General features: G+C 38.3%; 1 pseudogene; it reads left to right on the top strand.

Annotated features, from left to right (window-relative positions):
• The first annotated feature begins 8,365 nt into the window (after positions 1–8,365).
• LOC140949047 (uncharacterized) lies at positions 8,366–9,667 on the top strand (annotated as a pseudogene).
• Positions 9,668–10,594: the final 927 nt, after the last annotated feature.

Genomic DNA, 10,594 nt, shown 5'->3' on the forward strand with positions numbered 1-10,594 from the left:
ACTAAAACTGAAAGAACTATTTAATGACAAGGAGGATAAAGAGGCATCGTAAACTGAAAGCTGTTGACAGAAACGTTACAGATTACTCTACTCGATTACTGTAATGTTATTGTATTAAATTCAATGTTTTGTTTAAATTGTATCTGTGTACTGATACTGTAATATCGTTATATCGGGGAAGATTTTACGCTCGATGCGCTAAAAACTCATCGTTATATCGGGAATATCGTTATATCGAAGATCGCTATATCGGGGTTCTGTCCCATACATTTTACTGTAACTTTTGCCGGGACATAGCATATTTATCGTTATACCGGGGATATCGTTATATTCGAGGATCGTTGTATCGTAAGAGCATTGAGATTTAATGTTTTGCGCTAGAAATAAATTATTATCAGTAGTAGTATTGTTTTTTTTTTTTACCTTCTTGCTTCTTTGCAATTTTATTTGAATACATTATAATAATATTATTGTTATTATTGCTATTAATACAAGCGAAGAGGGGGGCTCGCAAGGTTTATAAATTTGTCGCGCGGCGCGCCTCGCGCGTTCATCGTACACCGAGGCAGAAACTTGAGTTGCGAATATTTCTTAGATCTCTTGAGGGTCCGCAGTTGACGTTATCCAGTTCTGTCGTCGGGTGCGTGGCGCAGTGGTCAAGGATCAATTTTCACTTACTGCAAATTCGGAGGGAGCGAGTTCGAATTTCCGGCGAAGCCATACTTTTACAAGTTGTACATTTTTTTTGTCTTTTTAGTTTTATGATCATTTTTCCTGTTATTGTCACTGCTGATCCTTTAAAGCTTCGCGAGAACTTTGCGATAACGTATTTCTAGTTATATATTACTATTACAAAAAAAAGTTGGAAAACTTCATTAAAAAGCCACATACTTAGATCTTGGTAACCACACCAACTCTGCCTACCTGTCGGTACTTAAGGCATATGCGGAGCCGTACGTCACCAGTGCACCGCCAACTACCATATTATGAACGCTAGAGATCAATGGTGCTCAAAGGCTTTGGCCTGCCAATCAGTCAGGGTTAATGAATGTTGTACGTTACCCAGTCGTTAACAAAAAGTAAAAAAGGAGTCAGATGTAAGGTTAACCAAGGCAAAACGAGTCTCTGTCGGGAATTAGAACACTCAATATAGCTTGAAACCAAAAGTTCAGCTATTTTGGGTGTTCTTCATCCAAGCAGAAAAGGAATTTGCCCTCTCTTTTGCATCTGCCTAGCGTAGCTGATTGTCACATACTGAACATCAACCTTGAGGAGACTGCCTGTTCACATCTTCCAAGCACCAAAAATCTGAAAACAATTCGGAGGCGCAAAAAAGTTAAAATTTTTCAACGGAAGACACGGAGATAAACGCCAAACCAGAGTTTGCGTACTTAGTATGATCCAAATTAACTGCTTACTTGCAAAACCGGTCAACTGGTGAGGCAGTCAAAGTCTCTGAATTATTAACTGTTCTTCTTGGATGAGTTGAAATGGTCAAGTCAAACTTTAGGGAATATTAGTGAACTTACGCAACAGCATGGGAGAGGAAAGAGGAAGGTAAACCTTGTGTGATAAACGTGACAAAAACTTTGTCACAAACCTCATCTTACTTAAACAGATCTTTTTGTAAAAGACCAAAAAACATTGATATTTGGTGAAGATCACAACAGAACATGCCCTGTCACGTTTGTCACACACAACTATTTTGCACTGCTCCTCTCTCTACCGTCCAGTTGCGTGAACTCACTATTAGCAGCTGATTCAGAACTTATTCAGAAATGATCGTGCACTTGAGATGGGTGATTTTCCAGTCAGTGACACAGGCGGCTCGAAAGAAAAACCCCGAGTGCTCCCAATAGTAGTGGAACCTATGACTCTCTGGCGACTAGTTCAGATGCTCTACTATACCACTAAGCCACAGGAGACTCGTGGGTGTCCTCTTTCTCACGTATTCACCAGGCTCAAAATTCACCATCAAATCTTCATGATCGTGCACTTGTTTAGTGCGGGTCACGTAATATTGACCCATAAATGCACGAGGGTCTAAAAATTACCGTAAAAAACCGGTGGAATAAAACTACGGCAAAATTTCAACACCTGCCCCCAATTTGTTATTTTAATTCGGGCAAAAAAATCCTAGAATAGCTTGGCCGAACTTAGGGGGGAAATATCACTTCCATCACAGGGAACAAGGTTTTAGTCAGGTTTCTGAGACTCAGTTCATAAGTCATGCTTCTGGCGTGCCGAACTTAATTCTTGATAAAAGCACGGCAGAAGTACCGTCTGAATCAAAGTTTTGAATTTGGTTCTGCAGTTAATTAAGTTCGACAAAGTCTGCCGTGCTACACGAATGACACGGCAGTGATTCAAATTTCGTGCTTCTGCCGTGTCAAATTTAATCAATAAATTTCGGAATTCGGAAATATGATGTATTTTTCTTTAATTTCATTTACAGCTGAACTTGTAGTACGTTAAGAATAAAAAGTTCGTCCTTGGCACACTGGCGGGCCTGAGCCCGCAAAAATAAGCTCACCTTAGAGTCACCATTTATGCAGGAAAAGAACTGTGATCGTGAGAAGCTTGCGTTTGGGTTGGCCACATCTATGTGAAATAGCCCTGAGGTTTTCCTTTTCAAAGTCTAGTAGCTGGTTTCACAGTTATCAGCGGATTTTACTTGGAAACGACAGTTCGCAGGCTCATCTGGGACAAAAGTTATTGAAAGCTATGTAGTATAAGAGAAATTACCGTTGCCATGGAGACTTACCGGTTTCACTGATGTCTTCGTTGCGCTTGAGGGCAAAGGTTAAAGAACGATTTAAAATACGTGTTGTTAAATTACGGTTTTTCTTGAAACATATTTTTACCTTTTTCTTTCCAAGTGTGGACTGAGGCCAATCTGGGGTTTCAGGCAAGATTCACTAATTTGCAGTTTCTGAGGGGTTCAAATTAGCTCTTTTATGTATCTCTCGTTTAAACGTTATAAGTCTTTGGTCAGATCTACCCTACTATTCTTTCCTGCCCAAATTTTCAAACGTGACTATTTGACAATAATTCTATGTAATTGTTATCAATACCACTTCCTATAATATAAAATTACAAAGCATAATTTGCTGAACAAACAGGAGCATTTGCTTTTATCGAACGCCACATTTTTTATCGCCGCTGCCTCAAACCAAACAAATGGAAATTTGCCGGTAGCTGTAAAGTTAAACTACTTTAAAATGTTGACGGTTCCATTTGAATGTAAAATGAAGCTTCCTTTCAGATTTGGGTAAGCCTTTCAAGACAAAAACAAATTCAGACTAACAAGGGAAAATTCAAAAACGAAAAAAAAAATATTCATTCGCTGAATTGAAAAATAACGAAATACAACACTTGGAAAATACATCTGTCAATTTAAAAACTGCTTTCCAAAAATGAAAGGGACTACTTTGTAAGATTTGAATTTTTAAGTCTCTTTTGACGTATATGTAGAAATATAAAGAGAATTGTTTATGGGAAATAAAAGACTGAACTTGCCTCTGCCTCTCCTCCTGCTCTTTGCGGGTGACTCAGGTAAAAAAGGTAAAAGAGAGACAAATTCTCTTCCCAAAACACTAAGCACCTTGTAGCAGCCTTTCTCTGTAATGCCTGTATACGCAAAAAGCAAGTTGCTTTCAACGTTGAAATTCGGCCAATTACAAATAAGCAAACACCACTCAAATACTTAAAGCTGGTCGGCTTGTATATCAATGGATTAAACCTCGGCTATTAAACAACAATTAGCCAAAAACCTTGAAAAAGAAGGCTGAAACGCTTAGATAAATTACGTGTCATTTTAGTGTTTTTGAAACTAATGTTTTCAAAAGCACTGCATGGGACTTAAGAAAATTCTCCACTAGTGTGCGGATCAGGTCTGCCAGCCCATATCATCTCAACACACGAAAGTAGTTTAATGGAGTGTTTTTGAAAATCAAATGGACCTTTTATTCCTGTGTATACAATGATAGTGCTTTACGCTTTTAGCACTTTCAAGTTAGCAAACAAAAGAGTATGATGTCCATTTAACATTACACGCTTTTTAAGCTTTCTCACGAATTTTCGTTTTAGAGCCCCGCTTTCTTCCATTAGCTCCCTTCGCGCTTAATGCATCTCTCGGGAAAATGTTCGCCACTTTTATTTTGAAGTGTCAAGCTTTTAACGTGGAAGTGCTTTTGTTTGATCCCACTGAAAGAAAAGGTAAAAACACAGTCTTAAAAGCACATTAGAGCACAGGAAAGAAAAGGCCTCCAAGCCAAGACTGAGTTTAATAGAGTTTAATGAAGGAAAGCGCTAAAAAGGCCGGGTATATAACATTGAACAAAATCCGGCGTATTGAAATTATTTATGATAAATGGCTTGTTCCTCTTGAGACTTGAGAGACTAGTATCTTCGATTCCACCATGTTCATTGTCGTTGGGTTCAGAAAAAAAATAGATTAAAACTTTACTTCGAGTCGGCATCTGTCTGAAAAAGTTTCCTCTCGTACACAAAAACGTGGATATTCAAAGTTGACAAAAGTGTACAAAAACAGCTAACATGAAGTTATTTATATCACGACCCTGGAATAAAGTTGAAATAAATGACGTGCTGTGATGGAAATATGTTTAAGAAAAAATATATATATAATATGGCCATTACAATAACTTCAAAATAGTACAGACGTCCAGAAAAGATTTCGATTTTAATATCACGTACTTAAACATAATCGAGGATCCGTCTGAGTCACATATGAGAATAACATGCGAATTAAAATACTTCAATTTACTTTTCAACTTTATATTATCAGGGAAAATAAAGGCTGATTTAGAAATTACCAACTTGTTTACATGAGATTTTGCTTACGGCAACTCTACAACAATACGAGTCACATCGTTTACAAAAAAAAATAATGTATAATACCGAGAACGGTATGTCAGAGGCAGGTTTTGATATGCTGCCACGATTCACGACGTGGGCATATTGTAAGCATAAAACAAGGCGATATAAGCATAACTTTTCAACTAAGGGCGCGACACAAAACAGCTGAACACTTGAGGAAAAACAAACCAAAAGCCTTAAACAAAAGCCTAAGCTCGAGGTTAGAAAAAAAAAGGAAGACAGCGACTTCCTCGGATGACAGAGCGAAATAAAGCAAGTTCTAGGTTATTCAAATGAGAAAATAAAAGGAAGACAACGACTTCTCCGGATGACACAACAAAAATAGTAAGTGCATGTTAGCGGCAAAATGTAAGACGTCTAGGAGACTTGTTTTGTGCAACTGCAGTAATTTTTTTAAATAGCGATACCTTTACCACAAGTTCTTTATCACACCATTACCCTTGATGCAAATTTATCTGCATCTACTAAGTGACACTTGGTGAAGTGATGCAGTGTGAACCATACTGTCTTATGGGAGAGTCGTTTCCAAATAAATGTCTGAAACTACTTAAAGGTACGGAAAAACGGGCAAGGAAAAACCTGCAACTTGTTTTGCAACATTGCTGTAAAACGAGTTGAAAAGCGACGTCCCGCGCTTCACCACTCACATAAAACCTGTTTGGCAACAAATCAGGTTGTTAAAAGGTTTGAACATGGGTGGTAAAACGCGCAACATCGCTATTTAACTCGTTTTGCCGCAATGCTACAAAACAAGTTGCACGTTATTTGTTGCGCGTTTTTCCGTACTTTAAGCTGATAACAAAGCACTTATTCACACTCATGTACGATTCATTATCCCGTGTGATGACATATTAGCCAGTATATAAACCTGAGTAATATATGCAGAGTTGTTCAGTTCGCAGACTGTCATGAGTGCGGATCAGGAGAATTCTTCTCCAGCACAGCCTGCTTCCGTTTCGTTGGCAGAGTTGCAGCAGGCCGTGCTGCCTCTGCAACCACAAGCTGATCAACAACCGCCGCCACAAGCTCCTGGCCAGGGAATTCAGTCGGGTGCGTCTGGAAATGTTGCCGGTTCGGAACCAACTAATGCGGTTGAACCTTCACCGGCGAAAAATGTCTACGCATGCTCTGCAAAAAATGACACGTGATCTATTTCGGGCAATGTCATTAGCTCCGAGGCAAAAATGCCCACAAAATGTTGTTGCGATGAAAGAAGCGATGGCAGATTTTTTTGGCAGTGACAGCGTTGCAATTTCTTGCCACTGTAAGAGATCAAAAATTATTTTGGTCAAAGTTTTGACGGAAGTGCGTTCTCTAGAGAATATAGCGTCCTGGAACTGGCGAAAAAATGCAGCGGCATGATCTGATTCAGTGTTGTTGACGTTGAGATTGCTGGTTTGCATGTGGAAAACACTCCGAAAAGGTGGGTAATTCTTACTCTCTTTGTTTACTGCATGTTCCGTTCAACTCGGTACAAAAAGAAATTATAAAGTAGTGGAAGAAAAATTATTGGGATTTGTTTTGGTATATAAATTAGCTTGTACCGAGTTGCACTGAAGCGACAGTTTTGTTAAATGTGTATCCCGTTTTTGTGTCAAAACTGTATTTAGATGCTAAATCTCGGTGTGTCTACACTGTTTATGGCAGAAAAATAAGCTTTCGCTTGGTTCAGCTTAATCTCGTGTCACTCGGTACAAAAGGAAATTATAAAGAAGGTAAAGAAATATTCCTAGCCATTGTCTTGCTGTGTAAATTGTCTTGTGGCTAGTGGATCGAAAGCGGCCGAATTGCGGCAGTTTTCTAAAGTGCGTAGTTCGAAACGTGATTTTGTCGATCGATGCACATTTCATTGTTGTTAAACATTATTATGTTACAGAAATTTGAGTTTTTTCCGAACTGTCGAATGAGAAAATGTGAGAGTGTTTTTTCATTAAAACGCTTAGACCGTCTTGGAACTACAGTTCGATAGGTCCAGCAACATTCTGATTTGTAAAAAAAATTCTGTTTACAATGTGCACAGCTGCGGTACATTTAGGCTTGCAATTTTATAATTGAAGGATCGAAGTTTAGATTATTTTGCTCATAAATTTGGCTTGGGATTATCCACAAAACGAGTTACTTGTTACTTTCCTCGTTAGGAATCGCACTTACGGACATGATTTCCTCAGTGTACGATTTTTAGTACTAAATTTTTTGCACACAAGGCTTTCTGCGGGGGGTGCTTTTTTGCTTGAAAATTGGATCCTAGAAGGAGATGAACAGGGTAATTTTGCTGAGAACGCTTTTGTTTTTCTGTCCATCGTTTTCGGCTTAATTGTTTTTTAAGCAAAGTTATGAATGAATGATAGAGTTAACATGCTATTAAGTACTCAAAAGTTCTTTCCAAGAAAAAAATCATCACAAGTTAAACTTACAGGAGTTTAAAGTTTGGAGTAAACTTTGAGTCTTAATGAAATTTTAGTTGGATCATGTTGATGAATGCAGTTGTGAAGGATATGCAGTTTCCAATTTTGATCTTGTCAGAATCATGAGAGAACACTTAAATAGAGATGTCATTCAAACTTTATAGTTCCATCGTAATTATCGTTTGTTTCTATCCCTATAAACTTATCATCAGGTCTACATTTTGCATGAATTTATTGTGATATATATTTGAAGGGTTTGTTGTTTCACAGTGAAGTAGTTTTCACCTTGTTTTTTTCTTATATGAAGTTGAGTTTCTTCTTAGTTCTTGGCTAAGGCGGTGTTGAAGTATCTGACTTGTTAACATACTTTATTGTTCATTTCTCTTCAGAAAAGATTGATTGATCCTGAATCAAACAAAGTGCAGCCTCACAAACAAATTTTTGAAGAATAAATGTGTACTCAAGCAAAGCATGTGTCCCTGACAGTGTCAATAAAATTTATTAAAGGGCAGATCTGGGTTTTTACTCCTTTGTAGCACTTTTGACTACGCATCACTTTTCTAACCTATATACTAAAAAGATATAATCAGTATTTTTCCAACTAACATATTTTCAGTCAAAGTTCTCTTCTTTTATGTATAGTATAAGTAGTATACTAGGGTCAAAGACAAGCCCCGTTGGTACCTTCCCTCGCCTTCCCTTAATTAATATGTACAAGGGTCGAGTCTATGACGTCACCCATTGTTATAACCTAGGGAAAAAGTGCCTTCCTCCATACTAATGAGGGTCTTCCTGCATACTAATTCGGTATAAGTTTACTAATGAGCGAATACTACAATAGGCACAATAGGCCTGCCTCGGCTTACCCGTTAGGTAACTTGCGCCCGGGTTTCGGACCGTCTATTAGGGCCTGTTTACATGGAGGTGGGGGACCCCAGGTAGGTGAGGTAACCCGCTTAGGTGGGGTAAAAAATTAACCCTTCTTTACATGCAATCTTAACACCCCGTCACTCTGAGGTGCGCGTTCTATTGAGTGGTCGCTAAGCGTGTAAACAAACAAAATGGCGGACAAACCACGATTGTTGGCGGTGAGTGCTCTCTTTCTATCCCTTGATGCTCTTGCTGCAGTCTTTCAGTGATGCGGCTATCTGCTGGCACTGTTGATTACACAAAGGCTCCGCCAAAGGCAGTTGATTGTTCAATCAATGCAACAGTACAATGCTGCTGCAGCAAGACATCGGCGCATTCGAAGAAGAATTGTACGTCGTCGAGGTAGAGTATGGAGGAATTCAGGGAGGACAGATCAGTGGTGGCTTAACTTGTACAACTGAATTTTGCAGAAAAGGGAGTGGAAAAAGAACTTAAGAATGGATCGAGCAGTGTTTATGTCTTTAGCAGACTAATTGCGACCCTTTCTTGAACCTGGCCAGAGCCCAAGAGGACTTGATGTGCTCTCAGTTGAAAAACAGCTTGCTATGACCCTATACTTTTTAAAGGATCAAGGCTCCCTTATAATGACAGCAAATGCGTTTGGAGTTGCTCATTGCACAGTCTCCGTGGTCGTTAGGAAAGTATGTGACTTAATCACTAATGTTTTAGGTGCAAAGTACATAAAATTGCCCACTACCGATCAAGAAATGAAGGATCTGATTGAGGGCATGGAAAATAAATATGGATTCCCACAGGCTTTTGGATGCGTGGATGGCACACATATTCCCATTGCACAACCGCGTGAGAATCCCCATGACTATTTTAGCTATAAGCTGAAGTACACATTGAATGTTCAAGGAGTTTGTGACTGGAAAGGGCTATTTTTAGATGCTGACATTAAATGGCCAGGAAGTGTACACGATAGAAGAGTCTTTGCTAGTTCAAGAATAAACAGACTGTTAAGAGATGAAAAACTTCCCATGTGCTATAAAGAAATCCTACCAGGCCATGAAAAGATACCCATTACACTACTGGGTGATCCTGCTTACCCACTGCTTCCTTACTGCATGAAGGAATTTCCGAATGCTCGTTCAAATGAAGAGGTCATTTTTAATAATATGCTTCGGAGTGCTAGAAACCCAATAGAGTGTGCTTATGGCCGTCTCAAAGCAAGATGGCAAATATTGAACAAAAGAATTGACATTGGATTGAAGTTTATCCCAACCTTAATTTATGTCTGTTGTGTACTTCACAATATTTGTGAATTGCGGGGCATGAATGTAGAGGATGATGCTCTTGCACAACAAATGGAACGTGATAGGCTTGCACAGCCTAAAAATGCACCAGACCGGCTATATTCATTTAACAGTGCCGAAGGAGCTTATGTGAGGAACATCATCACATCCTACTATAAAGAACACATTCCTCACTGATTTTATTACGTTTAGTATTTCCAGCATAGCCTATATTTCAGTGTAACAAGAGAAGCTTTGTTTCTGCGAGAAACTCATCATGATCGCATAAACAGCAACCTGTTACATGTAATTTAGACTATAATTAATGTTGCTGCAGTTTTGGTTCCAATTTTCTTTTGGTTTGAATATTTACAAACATGTAGTGTTCCAGATAAGAGATGAGTCCATCCAGGGTCAATGACTCAACAAATATAAAATAATGCTTAGTTAAATGAAAGCCGAAAAATTAGCACATGGTGTGGGTGACCCCTCAGATGGTCTACATGGTGACCACTTGAAAGAATAAACTGGAATGCTGCTGTGTCAGAATTGGTTTTCCTTTGTCTTGGGTTAAATTCAAACCAAAAATCATTAGACTCAAAACATACAGTACATAATGTTGTATAATAGCTTTAACAATAACCCTTTTGTTATCATTGTTGCCTTGTTTTTTGAAAGGGCATTTTTCATGTTAAATAGTAATAAATTACCTTACATAAAAGCACTTCTTGTGCTTTTGTACTGTTTAGAGTATTGTTTTTTGTTTTAAGAAGCTAAATTACCTAAGAGCTGAAACTAATACATCTAAGTAACAATATAAGAACTATCATATTTAAAATATTTTCAATCAGACGGATATAATGTAAGATACAAAATAATGAATCATAGAATATTAGGATTTCCTGACACAATATCAAATCCTTTCAAGGGAACTGTAACACCAAAAATGTTTTTTTTTTTCTTAATTATCTGGATTTTTTCAATTTGTAAATTGTATCTAACACCCACGGCTGTTATCTTCTTTTGGTGTCTGACTGGCACCCAAAATTGGTCCGCCTACATTTGTGGACTGTGCCACTTCTTCACTGCCAATTCTGGTAAAATGGGAAGGTACATAACTTCTGT

The sequence above is a fragment of the Porites lutea genome, chromosome 9 (genome assembly GCF_958299795.1).
Source record: "Porites lutea chromosome 9, jaPorLute2.1, whole genome shotgun sequence".
Lineage (NCBI taxonomy): Eukaryota > Metazoa > Cnidaria > Anthozoa > Scleractinia > Poritidae > Porites > Porites lutea.